Below are 23,769 nucleotides of genomic sequence, written 5' to 3'. Positions count from 1 at the left end.
AAGAAATAACCCAAACATGGAAAAGTTTCAAGCACAAAGATGTTTATCACAGTGTTATTTACAATAGCAAATAATTGTCATATGCTGAAAAGGTAAAGTAATGGCAATACAATAATTTGAACTAATATTACTAAGATTATATGTTAATTTATAACAAAGCTGATGTCAGAATTAATACAAAACAAAAAGATAAATACATAGAAAGTACAGCATAGAAACTGGGATGAAGAAAGACTTACTATTCACTTCTGTACCTTTTGTATTTTGTAACAAGGACACAGTATAAGATTAGAAGAAAATATAAACAAAAAGTCCCCTGGGTCATTAGGCAATGGGTAAACTTCTGCCTTTACTGCATCAAATACATAAATACATTAAATAGTGTGTTTGAGGATAAGTCATGTGGGAAAAATGAAGCAGAGAAAGAGGGGGGAAGCACTGGAGGGGTGGGGTTCACAATTTTCGTTTGTTTGTTTGTTTGTTTGAGACAGAGTTTTGCTCTTGTTGCCCAGGCTGGAATGCAATGGCACGATCTCGGCTCACCGCAACCTCCGCCTCCTGAGTTCAAGCGATTCTTTTGCCTCAGCCTCCCACATAGCTGGGGTTACAGACATGCGCCACCACGCCCAGCTAATTTTGTATTTTTAGTAGAGACAGGGTTTCTCCATGTTGGTCAGGCTGGTCTCAAACTCCCGACCTCAGGTGATCCGCCCACTTCAGCCTCCCAAAGTGCCGGGATTACAGGCGTGAGCCATCGTGCCCAGCCTAGGGTTTACAGTTTTATACAGAGTGGTCAGGAAGGCATCACTGCCAACATGAGATTTGAGAGAAGACTTGAGCCAAGGGAGGCAGGCAGCCACTGGGCATCTGGGGAAAAGCTTCCCAAGCAGTGGGAAAGGAAGTGCAAAGGTCCCGAGGCAGGAGTAGGCCTGGTGTGTTCCAGGAGCAAGGAGGGGTCAGTGGGGCTGCAGTGGTGGGAGCACAGTGGGAGCCGTGGAGACGCTGGAGTGGCACAGGGGCTAGTGCAGGGCCTGCTGGTAAGGGGGCCTTTGGCAGTCACTCTGAGAGGGAGGGGAGCCATTTAGCAGGTGGGAAGAAGAGGAGTCACAGGATCAGGCTCAGGCTTGAGCAGCCTCCCTCTGGTTGTAGGTTGAGAATGGACAGAGGGGTTGGCAGGAGCTGGGAGCTGTGGCTGTCATCCAGGCAGCTGAGAAATGGTGACTAGACCAGGCACTAAGAATAGAGGGAGTAAAAGCAACTGGACTCGATATATTTTGAAGGTAGGGCCTCTGGTGCTGTTAACAAGTCGCCAACATAAATTGCATAAAACTCAAACATGGGCCGGTGCAGTGGCTCATGCCTGTACTCCCAGCACTTTGGGAGGCCAAGGCGGGTGGATCACCTGAGGTCAGGGATTCACAACCAGCCTGGCCAACATGGTGATACCCCGTCCCTACTAAAACTACAAAAAATTAGGCATGATGGCAGGCGCCTGTAATCTCAGCTACTTGGAGGCTGGGGCAGGAGAATCGCTTGAACCTGGTAGGCGGAGGCTGCAGTGAGCCAAGATAGCGCCATTGCACTCCAGCCTGGGCAACAAGAGCGAAACTCTGTCCAAAAAAAAAAGAAAAAAGAACAAAACAAAACAAAACAAAAACCCTCAAATATACTTTCCTCTTTCCTAAAACTTCTTTGGAAACTTAGCCTATGATGGAGTGCTGATGGAATAATGTGTGACCGTCTTTAAGGGAAAGACATTCTCATGGACCGCTGATGTCATCCCTAAGTGATTTTTATTAAAATGTTATTTTTAATATATGTAAACTTAAAACTAGATACAAAGAATGTTTTCATATAGACATCATGCCACAATAAAACCAAAACAAACTTATAGGTGAACAAATGTAGGAAAGTCATACAATTCAAATGAATACTTTTAATTTAATGGAACAAATACAGAATGGTCACTCCCCTCAACAGCATGAAAGTGGTGCTCCCTGCCCAGGCTCTCCTGAGTTCAGCCTGCTGGCCTCATACTTCGCAGTGACTCAATGCTTCCACTGCTTGTCTCTATTTACGTTATGCAGAACCTTCCTTTGTACATCCTGTGATGAGGTCATCGGACCTTCACTTGGTGAGAACACAACATTCACATGTCTGTGTGTTTTGTTTTTTAAAAAATTATTTACAATGATTTTTCTATGACAAAGAAACTGTCACTCCCTGTCACCAAGAAAATCTTAAACACAGATAAAAATGCAGGCCCTGAAAGTATGTGGAAGCTCTCCGTTAAGTTGATCATCCAAATGAACCGAAATATGTTGATCTTCACTGATTATTAGCATCAAAATGAAAATACAAAATTGAATTCTCACAGAGAACTCAAGGCCCCTTGAGAATACGACTGAAGACTTTCAAGGATCTTCAGACCTTAATGTGAGAAATATAAATGAAGTGAAAAAGGTCCTTGATTAAAAGTCAAAAAAATCTGGCTAAAAATCGCAGCCCTGACATTTGTAGCGAGTGGGCCTGGGATGTTTACCTCATAGATCTGTTAGAAAGATTAACTATGATCTGATAAAAATTATTTCTGAAATCATCTTATAACATGTTAGAAGATGCCTTGGCCAAGTATCCTGGAAAACAGTATGAGAGTAAGTGATACGTGCGTAACGGTGGGCGCTGCTGTCCCAGGGAAGCAGAGGAAAGAAAAGGGGAAAGGCCTATTGTTCAGTCATCATTATGGATAAGAATATTCCAACCTTCCCTTGCCCCCATTAGGGGGTTCAGATTTTGAATACAATTAGAAAAATACTAGTTCACAATTTTGCATTTAAATTACATACAGAATTATTCTGTTTTTAAAATAAAGCCAACCCTCACCCCAAATTTTTATTATACATAGAAAACATAAAATCTTTTATTCCTAGAAGCCATTTTGGGATTTTATTGCAGTATAGTCTCACGCCCTGATTACGGTCATGTGTACATGAAGTATATTTGCTGAAACTCATTGCCTGATTTGAAATTCAAAACTTTAGAAATGCAAACATGCAAACATGATTGCAAATATGCAAAGTACAAGGTCTTATACGAATGGCCCTAATCAAGGCAAAGTCCTTTAAAATAAATACATAAAACAGAGTTTAGAATAGGCTAAGAAGCAGTAACACATGCAAAGTAGCTAATTGCTCTTGGTTCACCATGAATATTAATCTTATTTAACCTGTAAAAGATAACTACAGGGAAAATACCAAAAGGCCTGCTCCATGTCCCATCATTTTTTCCACCCAGCCATTTTGCAGTTTTCACTTCTCAGTTTCAGGCTCTGTGCCTATTCTTAGACATTCAATAATACCAAGTATAAGCCACTGCATGTTAGGCATGAATTAATTAACAATAATATCCAGGTTGCTGGCAACATACTGCCAGCAGGTAGGGTCAGGCAAGATGGGTGGTGGAGAGAAGGTGTGTTCTGTGGTCTTATGTCAGATACCACTGAATTGAGTAAATGGACAATGGTGCATTTCATGCTGCCTATGGGTCTTTGGACATTTTACCCACCATCACAGCCCTTGCAGAGATAGCCACCCATGCAGAAAGAGATAGGACCCTTTGAGAGCGTGCTGACTGACTCATCCAGATAAGGAGGCCACAGTGAGCACAGCCCGTCCAGTGAGCTAGCAGAGGCAAGTCTCCAACATGACAGTCCTCCAGTAAAGAGTGGACATCTCAGCTCAGACCAAATCAAGCAAGAAAAAAACAACAGTGAGCATGCTAAAGAGAATCCAATCCAAGTAAGCCTAGAAAACCCCCTTAGCTGCTTCAATCCGCAGTGGTCACTGCTTCCTTAGGGAGGAGAAACTAGAGGTGGATATAAGAACTCATTGAAGTCCCGTGCACTATGGTACATATAAATATGAGTGTAACTGCTGTGTATTTAGTTTGCTTTAGAGTGTGGGTCCAGTCATTCTCAGTATCTTCTGTCATCTTTGGAGTTTCGAGTTAAAAACAAACAAATAAAAGAATCTTATAGTTTTTGCCATATAGATGCATCTGATTAGGTTTTTGATTTCTGACTTTTACCAAGACTCTGATTATTACCAAGATGGCCAAAATCCCTAAGAAACATTTCTCAAGTCCATATGCAAGTATGTTATGTATGTTTAGTAAATGACTGCTGCTTGCTTTGATTAGAACCCATCCTTCCTTCCAAGAAAGCAGCTCCCTGTTTGGAATTGCTCCTTTCCGCCCTCTAAACATGTGGTTCAGGGGGTGGGGGGAGTGGGGCCATGTTCTTACATGACCCCGCCTCCACTAACTAGAGTTGCCTGGACCTGGCTGGGGCCCCTGCCTGAAGCCAGCACAGTCAGAGCCTTCCCCAAGACTTTTCTATCTAGAATTAAGAAACAAAATCAGGCTCTCTTTGGTGTTTTAACCCACAGTATGTAAGACTCAGATCTACAATGAGACAGAAAGCCCTGGATACCAGGAGGGATAGAGCTGCAGACAGAGAGAGAAGGAATCCAGGGAGCACTTGGAGTCCTGGTTCCAGTTTTATTTCATTTTATTGTTAAATTTCTGGCTAGTTACTTGTCTTTCTCATAGATTGACCTCTTAACCCCGCCTTCAGTTACTTAAAATATCCCAATATTTTCCCAATAAATTCCTCCTTTATTCTTAAACAAATTCAATTTGGGTTTCAGTTGCCAGCAACCCGGGGGATCCTGAATAATAAAACAATATGTGGTTATTGTCTCACTCCTCAAAGGATAAACATGAAAATGTACAACTGCTAAAGGACTAGGTGGTGATTCCAGCTACAACTTTATTTTAGCTAACATGGATAGGTGGCTTACCACAAGTTTAGCCTCAAGGGTTAGGCTGATATCAAAGCAAAAAAAAAAAAAAAAAACACTCGATTTCCACATTGTTGGATTTCCACACTAATGAAAGGGCAATCGCTGTAGGAGATAGTGGGAAACAGTAAGGATTTTCAAAGAGGGCTTCTTTCTTTCATTTTTTTTTATTATTATATTTTTAAAAATGCTCTGCTTCTGAACCCTTTGCTCCACAGGCAGTACAGCTGGGGAAGCCATGGGCGATCTCCCCCTCACTCTACCAGCAAGGCCCGAAATGACTTGCCTCCCGGTCATTGCCCCTAACTAAACAGGGCCCAAGGCTGGGAGAAATCAAAGAAGTTATTTTTACAAAGGAGGGTTTTTTTGCATGCTGTGCAGGTCCATTAGGAACTGTCTGGCTGGAAGCTGAACCGTCTGAAGCGACTGCAGCAGGAAGAAATGGCAATCAAGATCCCTCTGCCTAACTCTTCCCTCTGCTTTCCCTTCACTCCTGCCACCTTCGCCAAACCCACATCCAAATGGCAGCAGAGACATCAGCACCTGTCTGGTTCAGAAGAGCCTTTGAATCTCCCCTAGGAGGGCACAGTTGGGAAGCAAAAAGTGTTTGCTTGTTTGTTTGGTTTTGCTTTCTTGAAGGAAACCTTAAGATAACACAGCACTGCCCTCAACATCTCCCACCATGTCGGTGATTGGGAGATGAAAAGGACAGACAGCACCACCCAAGGTGGAAAAGACAAATTAAGACTTGATCAACTGAGCAATCCCCTGCTGAGGCCCCCAACTTGGCCAGACCTCATACCAACACAGAGACAATCCCACAATGGACAGGCCAGCTCTGCTGCTGCCTGTGCAGTCAATTATTATTTTAAAGAAAATCTGAAATCTTCACCTCCCACACACATCTCCCAAACAATAGTCCTCCCCTCTGCTTCATCATGGAGGAAGTCTAAAAGGGTTGCAATTCAGTGATTCCTCTCCCTTCCTCCTATATGTGGGCATTAGCTTCAGTCCGAAGACTGGCCTGATGTTAGCTAAATGAAATCTAGGGGGTTAGATTTTCAGCTGCTGTGAGTGTGCGTCCCTTCACAAAGACACATTAAGAACCACAGAAAGAAATGCCCTGAGATGAACGGAATTCATGTGTGGGTTTGCTCTCCTGTACCTTGGCAGAAAGGGCTGTGCCTATGCAAAGAGAGTAGCTTCACTGAAAGTTGCACAAGTTAGGCTAATGTTTCAATGTGTCATTGAGTTAGTAGAGTGAGGATTATTTATCTTTTAATCAGTAAAAATACTTTTGCTGAGTATGAAAACCAATGAAAGTGTTTTATTGCCTGAATTGTATTCAGATCCGTTTATTACTTTTCATTGTTTTTAAGCCCTTAATCAAAGACTTCACAGCACATGGACTGAGTCCTGTGGATTTGTTTTGCAAATGGGTTTTCACATGTGTTAACTGTGACTTCTGGTAAAGAAAACCAGAGCTAGACAGTGGATAAAGCGGTAAAAACAGATTTTATTCAGGAACTATTGCAATCAGGAAAAAGAGACCCCAGTGTAGAACTGAGCTCTATTGCAAATAAGACAAGAAGGGGTAGGGACTTATAGCCAAGGAGCAGGTTTGAAGAGTGGGGAGAGATTGGTGGATGGAAAATTACTAAGAGGAAACATCAAGGGTGAGGGGAGATTCTTGGTGCAAACAGGGCAGAGTGATCAGATATTGAAGGTAGGGGATGAGGAATTTGTTTAGATATGGAAGAATCTGATATCAAAGCTGTGAGATTCTCTTTCACTTAACTGGACTCTTGCTAAAACTGAGCAATGCAGGCCCAACAAAATGTACACTGAAGCCCAAGGTTCAGCCATGTTGAGAAGAGGGCTTAGAGCAGTCTCACTAGAGCTGGGTCAAGGAGAGAGTTTTTGTCATATTTACCACCCAGAATTTACAGGGCGGATGTATACTGTTCCCCTGAAAGCAGTCTTCTGAGCAGGCAACACTAACGCTGGCGTCACTTAAAGTATTTCTGGATCCTCCTTAAACACTGCCTACAGAAAAAGCAAACCAGATCTGGGTTTGAATTCTTGCTTTACCACTCATTTACAATCTAATCTGATAAATTAATTTCTCAGCCTGTTCTTCCATCCACGAAATGGGGGTACTAATACCTACCTTTCAGGGTTGTTGAGAGGGTTAGAGAAGATAGCTGATGTGAAACACTGGTTAACTTTGGAAACACATAAAGCCTAAATAAATAGCTATTCTAAAGATCGCCTTTAGAGCTGGCGATGTTCTTCTAAATGTCCCTAGTGGTTACAGACTTGGTTTTCTGGATTTTTGAAATGGCCTAAATTTATCAAAGCCCATCCCTACGGGAAAGATATCAAACTGAGTAGTACTGTTTTTGGTCAGAAACAAAGTTTACCTCTTAACATTACGAGGCTGCTTTTGTCATATTACTTGGAAACTGGTTCTAAAGAAATGGCCAAAAAGAAATTCCTAAGTGGTTGCCATGGCCTTCCCTGGTGGTTGTTGGCTTCCACTCCAACTCTGCACAGCTCTGTCTACCACTGTCCCCTGCCCATGTATAGTCTCAGACCCAACACCCATCTCAACCTAGGCTGCCTGGCTTCTTGTCCATTCAGAGGCTTAATGTTTAGTCACCTTCCCAGACCTGGTTTCTAGTAACACATTTACAAGAGCTGGACTCCTGAATCAGCCCCTGAATCACTCTATTACCATACAGACTGCACGCCCAAAAATCATACTTTTTTGTTTGTTTGTTTTGTTTTTGAGACAGAGTCTCATTCTGTTTTCCAGGTTGGAGTGCAGTGGTACAACCTCAGCTGACTGCATCCTCTACCTCCTGGGTTCAAGCAATTCTCTTGCCTCAGCCTCCCAAGTAGCTGGTTCTACAGGCATGCACTACCACACCCAGATAATTTTGTATTCTTAGTAGAGACAGGGTTTTACCACGTTGGCCTGGCTGGTCTCAAACTCCTGGCCTCAAGTGATCCACCTGCCTCAGCCTCCCAAAGTTGTGGAGGCGTGGCCGGCCATAGATGTTAACTTCTGTTTTTTTTTTTTTTTTTTTTTTTGAGATGGAGTCTTGCTCTGTCGCCCAGGCTGGAGTGCAATGGTGCAATCTCGGCTCACTGCAACCTCTGCCTCCTGGGTTCAAGTGATTCTCCTGCCTCAGCCTCCCAAGTAGCTGAGACCACAGGCGTGTGCCATCACACCCGGCTAATTTTTTGTATTTTTAGTAGAGACGGTGTTTCACCATGTTAGCCAGAATGATCTCGATCTCCTGAACTTGTGATCCACTGGCCTCGGCCTCCCAAAGTTCTGGGATTATAGGCATGAGCCACTGTGCCTGGCTGATGTTAACTTCTTAAGAAGCTATTTTTACCTTCAGATTCCAATATTGTCCCAGTTCACTGACCTGGGCTCTTCCAACTCCCAGCCCTGACACGTGACCACGCTGAGCTCTCTCTATCACCCTGGCGCCCCCTCAGCATGCCAATTCTCCTGCTATTTGAAATGGGCCTTGCTACACAGAAGAAGAATCCCTGTATAGAAGATTCATCAAATTCTTCTTTGCAAGCAATAGAATCAAACTGACTAGTTTTAATAGAAAAGTAATTTATTGAAGGATACTGGGACTTAAAAGAAGATCAGGAAAGGCTAGACAACCAGGCTCAGTAAATGGGCAAGAAGAAGAAAAACTAGAATCAGCCACAGCCAGAGCCAAAATCATAACTAAGCCCTTACTGGTGAGGACACTGCTGCCACCAGCACTGAGTGCTGGACCTCATGGCCACCACCTCAGCTCTGTACATCAGATGCAGCACCCCTCAGCTCCTGCCACTACAGGCATCCCCCAGAGGGATTCTCTACTGTGCTTCTTGGTATAAACAGCCTCTGTCGCAGTCTGGAGGGAGCCAATTGGATTGGTCTATCCCAGGTCGCAGGGCAGTGCCCCCACTTCAAGAGATCCTGGGAAAGTATCTGGCATCTTCAGCTTCCACAACAGGTGTCCAAAACAAGTATCCATGAAGCCTCACAGGCTGTGTCTGCTATGACGAGGACATTAATCTCCATGTAGTAAACTTTAGCTCACTGGAATTTTAAAAGTTTGGAAGACTTTTCTAGAAAGCTTTAAAAGAGGTTAAACCTTTGCATTAAGAAATTTCATTGCTGGGTGCAACGGATCATGTCTGTAATCCCAGCACTTTGGGAGACCGAGGCTGGTGGATCACCTGAGGTCAGGAGTCGGAGACCAGCCTGGCCAACATGGCGAAACCCAGTCTCTACTAAAAATACAAAAATTGGCTGGGCATGGTGGCGGGCACCAGTAATCCCAGCTACTCAGGAGGCTGAAGCAGGAGAATCGCTTGAACCCGGGAGGCAGAGGCTGCAGCGAGCCAAGATTGTGCCATTGCACTCCAGCCTGGGCGACAAGAGCGAAACTTTGTCTCAAGAAAAAAAAAAGAAAAAGAAAAAGAAAAAAGAAATATCACTTTTAAGAGTCTAGGATTAGGCTACAATGTGAAGCAGACTAAAATTTCTTTAAAAATGTTTATTTTTATTAACAATTACAATTGGAAAAAACTAAATATTCAACAGAAGATGTTTGTTTACAAAATTAGCGTAGTCACTTAATGGTACAATATGCAGCCATTAAAAATACAATTACTGGCAAGTTGTGGTGGCTCACGCCTGTAATCCCTGTGCTTTGGGAGGCTGAGGTGAGAGGATAGCTTGAGGCCAGGAGTTTGAGACCAGCCTGGGCAACAATGCAAGTGATCCCATTCTATAAAAACATTTTTTTTTAATGAGCTGGGTGCAGTGGTATGCACCTGTAGTTCCAACTAGTTGGAAGGATGAAGCAGGAGAATCACTTAAATCCAGGAGTTCAAGGCTGTCGTGAACTATGATCATGCCACAGCACTCCAGCCTAGCTTGGGCAACAAAGTGAGACCCTGTCTCTTAAAAAAAAATTATACTCATATTAATTTTAAAGATACAAAGCAAGATATAAAACTGCCTACAGTAAATGCAGAATTACATACAGAATGGTCTCACCTTGTAAAAGTATTGACAGATAAGGAGCTAGACAGAGATAAATGTATCAGGAAGGTAGTCATGCTCACAATTGGTAAAAGCCATAAAAATATTTATTTTCTTATTTCTACTTTCTCTATCTTCCTGATTTTTCTTATAAAGGGGATGTACTGAATATATTCCTTATGTATTTTTAAGAGTGATTTAAAAAATATCTGTTTCATTTTCTCTGGTCACTCCTGACATAACAATTTATCAATTAAGTTAGCTTATTTTAGATTTTAAAAGACTAAGAGCCATACAGCTAAATGCAATGACACACACAGTTCTTTTTTCTTTCTTTCTTTTTTTTTTGAGATGGAGTCTCACTCTGTCGCCCAGGCTGGAGTGTAGTGGCACGATCTTGGCTCACTTGCAACCTCCACTTTCCAAGTTCAAGCAATTCTCCGCCTCAGCCTCCGGAATAGTTGGGACTACAGGCATGCACCACCATGCCCGGCTAATTTTTGTATTTTTAGTAGAGATGGAGTGTCACCATATTGGCCAGGCTGGTCTCGAACTCCTGACCTCGTGATCCGCCCTCCTTGGCCTCCCAAAGTGCTGGGATTACAGGCACGAGCCACCGCGCCTGGCCAACACACACAGTTCTAAAAGTCACGTTATAAACAACTGGAGTTAGCTGAGTGTGGGCTCGGTGTTAGATGATATTAAGGAATTATTTTTGGAGATATGTTTGTTTGAATATTCACAATGTCTATAATTTAATTTTTAAAAATCAGCGAAAATATATGTAAAGGAAATATTAAAAAATTAAGGAGGCTGGGGGCGGTGGCTCACACCTGTAATCCCAGCACTTTGGGAGGCGGAGGTGGACGGATCACGAGGTCAGGAGATCGAGACCATACTGGCTAACATGGTGAAACCCCATCTCTACTAAAAATACAAAAAATAATTAGCCGGGCATGGTGGCGGGCGCCTGTAGTCCCAGCTACTCGGGAGGCTGAGGTAGGAGAATGGAGTGAACTCAGGAGGCGGAGCTTGCAGTGAGCCGAGATTGCGCCACTGCACTCCAGCCTGGGTGACAGAGTGAGACTCCGTCTCAAAAAAAATAAAAAATAAAAAAATAAGGAAAGCCATATGAAATGTTAAAAATGATCGAAAGTAATTGGATAGGAAAAGGAAAAGGATAAAAAAAGGATGGGCCTGGCGCGGTGCCTCATGCCTATAATCCCAGCACTTTAGGAGGCCAAGGCGGGAGGATCACCTGAGGTTAGGAGTTCAAGACCTGCCTGGCCAACATGGTGAACCCCCATCTCTACTAAAAATACAAAAATTAGCTGGGCGTGGTGGCAAGTGCCTGTAATCCCAGCTACTCTAGCTACTCGAGAGGTTGAAGCAAGAGAATCGCTGGAACCCAGGAGGCAGAGGTTGCGGTGAGCCAAGATGGGGCCACTGTGCTCCAGCTTGGGTGACAGAGCGAGACTCCATCTCAAAAAACAAAACAAAACGAAAACAAACAAACAAAAAAAACCGGATGCAAGCATTAACCAGAAGAAAGAAGGTATAGCTATATTAATATTAAATTAGTGGTTACAGCAGAAAGTATCGCTAGAGATAAATAGGAAAACTTTATTATGAGAAAAAGGTTAAGTTTACCAGAAAAAGGTTAAGTTTACCAGAAGATATAAGAATTCTGAATTTGAATTCATCCTAATAACCTAGCCTTAAAATATTTATAGCAAAAACTGAAGAAAGAAATGAAGTCATACTTTCAGTGAGAGATTTTAACACCCCTCTCTCAATAAATGATAGAATAAGCAAACACTCAAAACAAGCAAAAAATAAGAAAATCATTAACAATACAGAAGGCTTGAACAAGGTTAATAAACTTGACACAATTGACAAGAGGAACACTCCCACCAACAACCACAGAAAACATTTCCTTTTCAAGTGTATTTGGAACATTTATGAAATTGATGTATGCTGGACAACAGAGCAAGTCTGAACAACTGTCACATTACTGAAATCATACAGAATCTGTTCCCTGGGCTTCACAGAATTATGCTAAAACATCACTTGTAAAAGAAATACAGGGCTGGGCACGGTGGCTCCCAGTGCATTGGGAGGCAGAGGGAGGGTCGCATGAGGCCAGGAATTCAAGACCAGCCTGGGCAACAAAGCAAGATCCCGTCTCCACAAAAAATAAAAATTAGTTGGGTGTGGTGGTACGTACCTGTAGTCTCAGCTACTTGAGGGGGAGTATGGTTTCAGGCGAGAGGGTCACCTGAGCCCAGGAAGTCGAGGTTGCAGCGAGCTATGATCGCACCACTGCACTCCAGCCTGAGCAGTAGAGAGACACCCTGTCGAAAGAAAGAGAGAGACAAAAGAAAAGAAAAGGAAGGAAAGGAAAGGAAAGGAAAGGAAGGAAGGAAGGAAGGAAGGAAGGAAGGAAGGAAGGAAGGAAGGAAGGAAAGAAAGAAAAGAAAGAAAGAAAGAAAGAAAGAGAAAAGAAAAGAAAAGAAAGAGAAAGAAACCGTTAGGGAAAAGGTAACTAGAAAATTCATAAATTGACCCGGCGCAGTGGCTAATGCCTGTAATCCCAGCACTTTGGGAGGCCGAGGTGGGCGGATCACCTGAGGTCAGGAGTTCGAGACCATCCTGACCAATATGATGAAACCCCGTCTCTACTAAAAATACAAAAATTAGCTGGGCGTGGTGGCATAAGCCTCTAATTCCAGCTATTCGGGAGGCTGGAACAGGAGAACTGCTTGAAGCCGGGAGGCGGAGGTTGCAGTGAGTGGAGATCGCACCATTGCACTCCAGCCTGGGCAACAAGAGCAAAACTCCGTCTTGAAAAAAAAAAGAAAGAAAGAAAGAAAGAAAATTCACAAATTAAGTGACCTACTTTTAAATATCTTGTGGTACAAAGACTAAATCACAAAAGAAATTAGAAAATATCTAGAACCGAATGATGAATAACTCATCCCCCTCTAAGACATTTTTATGCCACATTACCAATTTACTAAACCAAAGACACTCCATTTTTGTATAAAATAACAATACTTTTCTTATTCCAAAAAGAGCTACACATGACCAGGCAAAAAATATCAAGGTCAACTTTTTTTTTTTTTTTTTTGAGACGGAGTTTCGCTCTTGTTGCCCAGGCTGGAGTGCAATGGCGCGACCTCGGCTCACGCCTGTAATCCCAGCACTTTGGGAGGGCGAGGCAGATGGATCACCTGAGGTCAGGAGTTCGCCAGCCTGACCATCATGGTGAAACCCCATCTCGACTAAAAATACAAAAAATTAGCCAGGCATGGTGGTGCATGCCTGTAATCCCAGCTATTCGTGAAGCTGATGCAGGAGAATTGCTTGAACTCTGGAGACGGAGGCTGCAGTGAGCCACGACTGCACCACTGCACTCCAGCCTGGGCAACAGAGCAAGACCCCATCTCAAAAAAAAAAAAAAAAGTCAAATTAAGAAAACTAAGAAAGGCAGAGAAATTTCTCCATATTAGAGGAAACAAAGGAGACATGGGAACTCAGTACAAGGCATGATCCTAGACTGGATCCTAACCTGGGGAAAAAATTAGTTTATAATCAATTATTGGGACATCATTGGAACAACTGAGAAAATCTGAATTTACATTTGAACTATGGCTTACATAGATAATACAAAGCAAGACAGCAAGTGGGGCAAGATATAAATAATGAATGAATGTAAAGGGCATATGGGAGTTCCTTGCACAATTCTTGAAACTTTTCATGAGATGAAAGGAAATAATTGTTCCTGAACCATCATAACGGACTGGGTAGAAACAAACCCTGTCTTGTTCCCTTTTTGGCCTTTTAATTTAAAGTCAATATTTTAATAATCTTTTTGATGCTCCAGTTGGTTGCTCCCAGCCTGCAAATGGACCACTACCAATATGTAATTAAAGGAGAATAACAAATAGAATATAGATTACACAGGTGCTGACTTACAAATGCAAATGATGTAGCAGAAGATTAAGCTCCCCGGAGGCTAGAGGTGTGAATCTTTGCTTATTGCCATCATAATTCATTAATGGTTAAAGTAACGCTGAGATCAATATTCCTGCAGTCATGGGAATGAAAAAAAATGATCACCACCAAAACAAGATACAAAGACAGTCTCAAAATGTTTCTCCCTACATAATTAAGAAACCAGTCATTGTCATGAATTTTAAAACTTAACAGATTTTCTTAGCTATTGTGTGTTCAAGAGGTGGCTTACATTAAAGGATGTTGAAAAGAATTATTGTTCCCTTACATAGAAGGGTATGCAAGAGAGAGAGAAACAGAAAGAGAGAGAAACAGAAAGAGAGAAGCAGAGTTGCATATGTTTATCTTGTTATCTTTTTAGCTCTTCAAGAACAAATATTTTCCTTGAAGTCTTTTTTTCTTTTTTCTTTTTTTTTTTTGAGACAGAGTCTTGCTCTGTCAACGGGCTGGAATGCAGTGACACGATCTTGGCTCACTGCAACCTCTGCCTCCCGGGTTCAAGCAATTTTCCTGCCTCAGCCTCCCAAGTAGCAGTGACTACAGGCACCCACCACCATGCCCAGCTAATTTTTTTTTTTTTTTGAGATGGAGTCTCACTCTGCCACCCAGGCTGGAGTGCAGTGGTGCCATCTCAGCTCACTGCAAGCTCCGCCTCCTGGGTTCACATCATTCTCCTGCCTCGGCCTCCTGAGTAGCTGGGACTACAGGCACCCGCCACCACACCCAGCTAATTTTTTGTATTTTTAGTAGAGACAGGGTTTCACCATGTTGGCCAGGATGGTCTCAATCTCTTGACCTCATGATCCACCTGTCTCGGCCTCCCAAAGTGCTGGGATTACAGGCATGAGCCACCACGCCTGGCCTACATTTTTCCTTTTGGCCATTTGTGTGTCTTCTTTTGAAAAGCGCCTATTAAGGTCTTTTGCCCATTTTTAAACTGGATTATTTATTTTTTGCTATTGAGTTGAATTCCTTATATATTTTGCATATTAATTCCTTGTCAGATGCACAGTTTGTAAATATTTTCTCCCATTCTATAGGTTGTCTTTTCACTCTGTTGATTGTTTCCTTTGCTGTGCAGAAGCTTTTTGGTTTGATGTAATTCCACTTGTCCATTTTTGGTTGTGCTTTTTTTTTTTTTTTTTTTTTTTGAGAGGGAGTCTCACTCTGTCGCCCAGGCTGGAGTGCAATGGTGCAATCTCAGCTCACTGCAACTTCTGCCTCCCGGATCCAAGCGATTCTTGTGCCTCAGCCTCCCAAGTAGCTGGGATTACAGGCACTCACCACCACGCCTGGCTAATTTTTTTGTATTTTTAGTAGAGATGGGGTTTCGTCATGTTGGCCAGGCTGGTCTTGAACTCCTGACCTCAGGTGATCCACCCGCCTTGGCCTCCCAGAGTGCTGGGATTACAGGCATGAGCCACTGCGTCCAGCTGTGCTTTTGAGTTCTCATCCAAAAAAATCTTTCCCCAGATCGATGTCATGAAGTATTTCCCTTATGTTTTTTTTCCAGTAGTTTTATAGTTTCAGATCTTACATTTAAGTCTTTAATCCATTTTAAGTTGATTTTTGTATATGGTGAGAGTTTGGTGTCTAGTTTCATTCTTCTGCATATGGACATTCAGTTTTCCCCACATCATTTATTGAAGACACTGTCCTTTTTCCAATGTATGTTCTTGGTACCATTACAGAAAATCAGCTGGCTGTGTGTGGATTTATTTCTGTGTTTCCTATTTAGTGCCATTGATTTATGTGTCTATTTTTATGCCAATACCATGCTATTTTGGTTATCATAGCTTTGTATAGTATATTTTGAAGTCAGGTAGTGTGATGTCTCCAGTTTGTTCTTTTTGTTCAAGAATGCTGTGGTTATTTGGGAACTTTTGTGATTCCATACAAATTGTAGAATTGATTTTTTTCTATTTTTGTGAAGAATGTCATTTAAAGTTCGACAGGGATTGCACTGAATCTGTAGATCACTTTGAGTAGTATGTACATTTTAACAATATTAATTCTTTCAGTCCATGAACACAGAATATCTTTCCATTTATTTGTATCCTCTTCAATTTCTTTCATCAATGCTTTATAGTTTCCATTGTAGAGATATTGTACCTCCTTGGTTAAATGTATTCCTAGATTTTATATATTTATATATATTAGTTATTATAAATGGGATTATTTTCTTGATTTCTTTTTTGGATAGTTCATTATTGGCATAAAAAAACACTACTGATTTTTGTATGTTGATTTTGCATCCTGCAACTTTACTAAATTGGTTTATCAGTTCTAACAGTTTTTTTGGTGGAGTCATTAGGGTTTTCTATACATAACATCATGTCACCTGCAAACAGGGACAATTTGACTTCCTCCTTTCCAATTTGGACGTCTTTTATTTCTTTCTCTTGCCTAATTACTTTGGCTAGCAGTTCTAGGACTATGTTGAATAAAAGTGATGAAAGTGGACATCCTTGTCTTGATCCAGATCTTAGAGGAAAACTTTTCAACTTTTCCCCATACAGTATGATGTTAGCTGTGGGTTTGTGTGAGACTTTCTGTTAAACATTTCTTTTTTTTTTTTTTTTTTGGATGGAGTCTTGCTCTGTTGCCCAGGCTGGAGTGCAGTGGTGCTATCTTGGCTCACTGCAACCTCTGACTCCTGGGTTCAAGTGATGCTCCTGCCTAAGCCTCCCAAGTAGCTGGGACTACTGGTGCCCACCACCACACCTGGCTAATTTTTGTATTTTCAGTAGAGATGGGGTTTCACCATGTTGGTCAGGCTAGTCTTGGACTCCCGACCTCAGGTGATCTGCCCTCCTCGACCCCCCAAAGTGCTGGGATTACAGGCATGAGCCACTGTGCCAGGCCTCTCTTAAACATTTCTGCTTTTAGTTTTCTAGTTGTAAAGAGACTCTCTCACCCAAAACTTTTAAAATAAATACTGCTCTTTTATGATATGCTCATATTTTACATAAGTTGGAATAACAAGGCTAAGAGTGGTGTGACTCACGCCTGTAATCCCAACATTTTGGGAGGCTGAGGCGGGAGGATAGCTTGAGTGCAGGAATTCGTCGAGACCAGCCTGGGCAACATAGAGGGACACTGTCTCTACAAAAAAAAAATTAGCTAGGTGTGGTGGTGTGTGCTTGTAGTCCCAGATACTTGGAAGGCTGAGGTGGGAGGATCACTTGAGCCTGGGAAGTCAAGGCTGCAGTGAGCCCTGATCGTACCACTCGCACTTAGCCTGGGCAACAGAGCAAGACCCTGTCTCAAAAACAAGCAAACAAAGAATAATGAATATTTGAAATAGTATAACTGGCCTAGTAAGAAAGTCCCAGCTTTGGCAGGCACAGTGACTTACTCCTGTAATCCTAATATTTTGGGAGGCTGAGGTGGGAGGATCACTTGAGCCCAGGTTTTTAAGACCAGCCTGGGCAACATGGTGAGACCCCACCTCTGAAAAAATTTTTTTAAAAATTAAAAAAATAGGCCAGGTGCCGTGGCACATGCCTGTAATCCCAGCACTTTGGGAGGCCGAGGCAGGCAGATCATGAGGTTAAGAGATCGAGACAATCCTGGCCAACATGGTGAAACCCCATCTTTACTAAAAATACAAAAACTAGCCAGGCGTAGTGGTGCGTGCCTGTAGTCCCAGCTACTTGGGAGGCTGAGGCAGGAGAATTGCTTGAACCTGGGAGGTGGAGGTTGCAGTGAGCTGAGATCACGCCACTGCACTCCAGCCTGGCGACAGAGCGAGACTCTGTCTAAAAAATAAAAATAAAAAAATAAAAAATAAAAAAAATAGGCCGGGTGCAGCGGCTCACGCGTGTAATCCCAGCACTTTGGGAAGTCGAGGTGGGCAGATCACCTGAGGTCAGGATTTCAAGACCAACCTGGCTAACATGGTGAAACGCCATTTTTACTAAAAATACAAAAATTAGCCAGATGTGGTGACACACACCTGTAGTCCCAGTTACTTGGGAGGCTGTGGCAGAAGAATTGCTTGAACCCAGGAGACAGAGTTTGCAATGAGCTGAGATCACGCCACTGCACTCCAGCCTGGGTGACAGAGCAAGACTCCATCTCAAAAAAAAAATAATAATAAATAAATAAATAAAAATAAATGTTTTAAAAATAAGAAAGTCCCAGTTTTGTGCAAAATTTGAAATCATTTAACTCCTGTCAAGAGTAATTTTTTAGGCCGGGTGCGGTGGTTCACGCCTGTAATCCCAACACTTTGGGAGGCTGAGGCCAGTGGATCACCTGAGGTCAGGAGTTCAACACCAGCCTGGACAACATGGTGAAACCTTGTTTCTACTAAAAATACAAAAATTACCCAGGCATGGTGGTGGGCACCTGTAATTCCAGCTACTTTGGAGGCTGAGGCAGGAGAATTGCTTGAATCTGGGAGGCGGAGGTTGCAGTGAGCCAAGATTGTGCCACTGCACTCCAGCCTGGGCGACAGGAGCGAGACTCTGTCTCAAAAAATAAATAAATAAGCTGGACTTGGTGGCTCACGCCTGTAATCCCAGCACTTTGGGAGGCCGAGGCGTGTGGATCACGATGTCAGGAGCTCGAGACTCGCCTGACCAACATGGTGAAACCCCATTTCTACTAAAAATATAAAAATTAGCCAGGCGTGGTGGCATGCGCCTGTAATTGCAGCTACTCAGGAGGCCGAGGCAGGAGAATCGCTTGAACCCAGGAGGCGGAGGTTGCAGTGAGCCAAGATGGCATCATTGCATTCCAGCCTGGGCTACACAGGGAGACTCCGTCTCAAAAAAAAAAAAAAAATTAAATAAATAAGTAAATAAATAAAAATAAAAAGTTATTTTTTAAAAGCTGCACAATTTCAAAGCTAAGAGGCAGTAAGAATGGCAACTGTCTTAATCTTCGTGGCTATGTGGCATGCCACTTTAGCTGGTAATCAGAAGTACAATGGAACTTGTAATTATGTCCTCTTTGATAACATGAATTTGGATATGACGAGTTTGGTGATTGGCTCCTGTCCTTTTGCAGCAGGATCATCTTAGTCATTTTATTAACTTTGTACTAAATTGGCATCACATGTTATGGAATTGAATATTGTAGACCCTACTTACTGAGTTACAATGAGGTTTTACTTGCACCTGCCATCATTTAACAGTGGGTTGTAGACCATGCTATTATTGAAAAGTTATGTAAATTTAAATCTAGAAGTGGTTCAATGGACTTTTATGTTGTTAACTTATTATTGTTATTATTATTATTTGAGATGTAGTCTCACACACTCTATCACCCAGGCAGGAGTGCAATGGCACGATCTTGGCTCACTGCAACCTCCAGCTCCCAGGTTCAAGCGATTCTCATGTCTCAGCCTCCTGAGTAGCAAAGATTACAGATGCCTGCCATCACCCTCGGTTAATTTTTGTATTTTTAGTAGAGATGGGGTTTCACCATGTTGGTCAGGCTGGTCTTGAACTCCTGGCCACAAGTAATCCACCTGCCTTGGCCTCGCAAAGTGCTGCAATTACAGGCGTGAGCCACTGCACCTGGCTGATGTTGTTATTTTAATTTCAATTGTAATTTTAAATTAATTAATTAATTTTTTAAGACAGTGTCTCACCCTGCATGATCATAGCTCATCTCAATTATTTAAAAATGTATTTAAGGGGCCAGGCGCAGTGGTTCACGCCTGTAATCCCAGCACTTTCAGAGGCCGAGGTGGGTGGATCACCTGAGGTCAGAAGTTCAAGACCAGGCTGCTCAACATGGTGAAACCCCGTCTCTACTAAATATACAAAAATTAGCCAGATGTGGTGGCGGATGCCTGTAATCCCAGCTACTCGGGAGGCTGAGGCAGGAGAATCACTTGAACCCAGGAGGCAGAGGTTGCAGTGAGCTGAGATCGTGCCATTGTGCTTCAGCCTGGGCAACAAGAGCAAAACTTTGTCTCAAAAAAAAAAAAAGTTCTTTAAATAAAAAAAAAATAATATTTTGTAGAGGTGAGGTCTTACTTTGTTGCCCAGGCTGGTCTCAAGCTCCTGGGCTCTAGTGATCTTCCCACCTCAAGTTCTCAAAGTACCGGGATTACAGGTGTGAGCTACCACCCCCGGCCTATTATTTTAATTTTTAGAGTTACAATTTTTAAATAGTTTTTATTCTATAACAAGGTCATCTAAGGAGCAAGTTCCAGTAAGCATTTAATTCAGTGAGAACAATAACCCAATCTTGAAAATATATTCTTTTGGAACAGAAGTCAGAGACAATAAAACACTAGATAAAGGCCACATGGCCATGTACCAAGCTATTAAATTTTGGAGACAGTACTCTGTGAAATATCAAAGATAATTCCGGGAAAATTTAAGAGAGTATTAAAGCAAATACAACTTTAAGTTTGCAAATACAATCTTATAACTGGGCATGGATAATGAAATGGAAAAAATGCTATGGCTGCAAGATCATTCGTAACACAATGTGTCCTTATGCTACAGAGATTGTCTGCACCTGTGCTCTGAGATTATACCCCCATGACCATACAGATCTGCCTATAAAAAAACTACTCATGAATTATGCATGCTTTGAATATATGAGGTGTTTGGAAAAATCACTCTTCTTTCCAATTTCTTGGTTATCTAATGGCCTCCAGGTATAAAAGATAAGAATTTAGCTCATTTATGTTTTCTTCTTCCTCCCAATTCCTTCAGTGTTAGGTAGTTATGTCATTATTTTTAAGTTTTGTTGTGGTTACCTTTTAACTTAACATAGTATGCTACACATCAGTTTTTCATTCCAAAAACTTGAGTCAGTATCCTGACTTCAGATTATAGAAGTTGCAGGTATCTATGATACTATCCTTCTCTTCATATTTCCTTCTTTCCACTTCCCACCTTTTGTCAGCTATACTTTTATATTATGAAGAATAATGCTTGCCTTTTTTTGCAAAATAATCAAGATCTTCCTTTCTTTGTCCTTAAGTTGACTGTAAAGGATGAACTTTAACTTAGAAGATGAATACATTCTAGAGATCTAATATCCAGGATGGTGACTGCAGTTAAAACAACAACAACAAAAAGTAATTACATTAGTAAGACTACATCAATATTGTGCACTGCTGAACTAGGTAGCATATTAGGAATGCAATTTTCCTTTCTATGAGGGCAGTGTCATATCTTCATATGTTTATCATATCCTTCATATATTCAATGAAAAATGTCTTAGCACCATGTACTAGTCTTTTTCTTACACTCCCTAAATTACTGAAAATTATATGTTATTCTTCTAAATTGGGCCATAACATACTCAACTGGCTTTTTGTTTTTCTGGCATTATTAATTGCCTATCTTTTTATTGACTAAATATATAGTTTATCATATACTAAAACTTTTGTTGTTGTTGTTCTCCTAGTAACACTATGGACTACATGCAATTCTTTTGTCCCAGAGTCCTTCTCTTTGGCACTCTTTGTCCTCCTACTTCAAAACGGATGATTTTTTTTTTTTTTTTTTTTTTTATCACACACTACTTTCCTTTCTCGTGTTAGAAAGATCCCTTGCCTTAATCTTTCTTGGATAACGTCTTCATCCTGCTGGAATACATGCTCAAATAACTTAAAAAAGGAGTCTTTCCAAGTAAATTTTACAAGTCCTGGTTTGTATGAAACACCAACATTCTACCCTCACAGTTGATTGATAGGTAGGCTGGATATGTAAATTAGTTTCAAATTTAATTTCCCCCAGAACTGAAAGGACTACTCTATTATTTTCCAGCAGCCAGAGATGTTAATGAGAATTTGGCTGTTCAATTTACATTCCTCTATAGGTGGCCTAATTTTTCCTTCTCAAAGCTTTCAAAAATTTTGTTTATTCTTAGAGTTCTAAAATTTTACAAAATTATGTCCAAGTGGGTTATCTTCCCCATTTATCACAGCTGGCACTTAGAGGGTTATTTTAATGTAAAAATGTGTCCTTTTCTGGGAAATTTTCTTATATAATTTCTCGAGTAATGTCCCTTATACCGTTTTGTCTGTTCTCCACTTCTGGATCTCATATTACTTAGCTGTTGGACCCCTTAAATGAGTTTTTACATCTTCTATTTTCTGTCATATTTCTCATCAGTGATGGAGAATGCCATCTTCACCTCACTACTGTCATCTTTGTCTACATCAATTGATTAAAATAATAATAACAATGGCCAGGCACGGTGGCTCACGCCTGTAATCCCAGCACTTTGGGAGGCCGAGGCGGACAGATCACGAGGTCAGGAGATCGAGACCATCCTGGCTAACATGGTGAAACCCCGTCTCTACTAAAAATACAAAAAATTAGCTGGGTGTGGTGGCGGGTGCCTGTAGTCCCAGCTACTTGGGAGGCTGAGGCAGGAGAATGGCGTGAACCCAGGAGGCGGAGACTGCAGTGAGCGGAGATCACGCCACTGCACTCCAGCCTGGGCGACAGAGCGAGACTCCGTCTCAAAAAAAATAAATAAATAAAAAATAAAATAATAATAATAATAACAACTACTACTAATAACTATGTCAACCTGGAGTAGAATCCTTGTTTTTACCATTTTGAGGGTTTTACCCAGAATCATGCCTACCCAACTGCTGTTCAAGTAGCATCCTCTCAGAAGATTGATGCCGAAAATGCCAGGAAATGGAATATTTTAAATAAAAAAATGAAAATTAAAAACCTTATTGAAGTCCAGTTGTAGATATTGCTTTCCCCTCTTCTGCCAGGCTCATCACTCTATCATAGATAAAATTAAATTGGTGTGGCATAATTTGCACTTCACAAAATCACATTGATTATGACCCAGTACCTTGTACTCTTCTAGGTGGTTGCAAATTGATTGTTTGATGATTTGCTCTTGTATCTTCCCAGGTATCCAAGATAAACTGAATAGTCTATAATTACTACAGCTGTCCTTTTCCCTGTTTTAAAAAACAGGTACTCCATCTGCTGATTCTACTTGTCAGGACCTTCTTCTGTCCAACCTTCATTTTCTAAAATAAAGGCTGGTGGTCTTGCAATTATATTTGCCAATTCCTTAAGTGTCCTGGGATGTGAGTAATCAAGCCCTGCTGATTTGAATGTACCAAGCTTTCTGAAGTGCTCTTCAATCACTTCTTTCTCCTTGTTTGCCTTTGCACCTCCAAGATGATAGCACTTAATCCAGTTTAGTTTCCTTATCATTGCTGATTAAAAAGGAAAATGAAACAGGTTAAAAACACAGTGAAAGCCTCTGCTATTACAGTTCTTTGTTAATAGTTTTTATTTAGCAGTATCTGTTGATAGTATTTTTTTTTAGTAGTTTTAGTGGTTGCATTTTACATCCTATAGAGCAAATTCCTGCCGGTATTCTTCCTTCCATTTTTTCTCCCTTCCTGCCTCATTCATTCCTTCCTTTCTTCCTCCCTCCCTCCTATTTTCCCTCCTTCCTTCTCTCTATCTCTTTCTTTCTTTTAAATTTCTTACAGAGGATGAGATAAGGGGAAGGGAGGAAAAAAAGAGGCCAAGAATCCCACATCACATTATGACCAAGACATCTACTAATCACCAAATGCCCACATGCTCCCCACAATTTCTCAGCCTGTTTGTAGCTAGAGTGAGGGGGCACATGACTAGTTCTGGTCAATAGAGACTGAAGACCTATGAGTCCCCAGGATCTCTTTCCTCTGCACCAGTTAGCTAGAAGTCACATGTTCTGGATGGTGAACCAACAAAAGGCAAGCAGCGTGGACCCCTGAGTCACCATTAGAAGGCCACAGTCCTGGAGCGTCATCAGATCCCCAGAGGACTATGTGTTAAGCCACAGATATTTGGGCGTTTGTTTTTTCTAGCTTATCAT

General features: G+C 41.6%; 1 long non-coding RNA gene across 1 annotated transcript in view; it reads right to left on the bottom strand.

Moving 5' to 3' along the window:
- Positions 1 to 9,991: 9,991 nt before the first annotated feature.
- LOC134728542 (uncharacterized) overlaps positions 9,992 to 23,769 on the bottom strand; it is a 59,387-nt gene continuing 45,609 nt past the window's right edge. The window contains exons 2-3 of the long non-coding RNA XR_010109058.1: positions 13,906 to 14,017; positions 9,992 to 12,281 (exon numbers count right to left, since the gene is read on the bottom strand). This is a non-coding gene — a long non-coding RNA (uncharacterized LOC134728542). The remainder of the gene's footprint in view (positions 12,282 to 13,905; positions 14,018 to 23,769) is intronic.

This window comes from Pan paniscus, chromosome 11 (assembly GCF_029289425.2).
Source record: "Pan paniscus chromosome 11, NHGRI_mPanPan1-v2.0_pri, whole genome shotgun sequence".
NCBI classification, from domain to species: domain Eukaryota; kingdom Metazoa; phylum Chordata; class Mammalia; order Primates; family Hominidae; genus Pan; species Pan paniscus.
The sequence above is the reverse complement of the archived record's forward strand: the minus strand, read 5'-3'. Positions and strand labels throughout refer to the sequence as shown.